At 58.6% G+C, this 777-nt stretch overlaps 1 protein-coding gene across 1 annotated transcript in view; it reads right to left on the reverse strand.

Moving 5' to 3' along the window:
• PAK6 (p21 protein (Cdc42/Rac)-activated kinase 6) overlaps positions 1-777 on the reverse strand; it is a 54,545-nt gene that overhangs the window by 25,417 nt on the left and 28,351 nt on the right. The window lies entirely within an intron of this gene.

Here is a 777-nt window from a genome sequence, read left to right on the forward strand (position 1 = left end):
GGGAGCGGCAGTGCAGGAGCCTCTGCAGATCTCAGTGGAGCCGGGGGAGCCGTGGGCCAGTGAGGGATGGAGGCGGAAAGAGGGTCTAGAGGAGGGAGGCAGGATGCCCGCCTGCCCGGTGCTGGAGCCCCTATTCTGCTGGGGCCTGGGTGGGGGTTGCTGGGCACCGGGGGCAGGTCTGAGCTTTTGTGGTTAAAAATACTGCTTTTCTTCTCCCCCTGGCCGGCTTGGCTCAGTGGTTGAGCATCGACCTGTGAACCAGGAGGTCACAGTTCGATTCTAGGGCATATGTCCAGGTTGCGGGCTCGATCCGCAGTAGGGGGCGTGCAGGAGGCAGCCTATCCAAGATTTTCTCTCATCATTAATGTCTCTCTCTCTCTCTCTCTCCCGCTCTCTCCCTTTCCCTCCCTCTCTGAAATCAATAAAAATAATATGTTTTAAATGCTGCTTTTTTGGGGGGGTATCTGCCAACAACGCCCCAGGGGGCAGGAGTGTAAGCTGGGTTAACATAGCTCCTCTGAAGCCCCCGGGACAACGACCTGGCTCCCAGCCTCTGACTCACACATGCTAAGCCCTTAGAGGACGAGGACTCGGTTGGTTCAGGGTAGAATCCTCAGTGGAGGCTGAGCTGGTCTTGATTATTTTGTTCCCTCATGCTGTCCCCCAAACCACCTCTGTACGTGGGGAAGGCCAGGCAGGGCCTGCACATGCATTCATTCCCCAGTGGACGCCTGATGCCTGCCAGGCCGCCCCCTGGCTTGCGGAGAGGGGCCGGAG

This window comes from Myotis davidii, unplaced genomic scaffold, assembly GCF_000327345.1.
Source record: "Myotis davidii unplaced genomic scaffold, ASM32734v1 scaffold46, whole genome shotgun sequence".
Lineage (NCBI taxonomy): Eukaryota > Metazoa > Chordata > Mammalia > Chiroptera > Vespertilionidae > Myotis > Myotis davidii.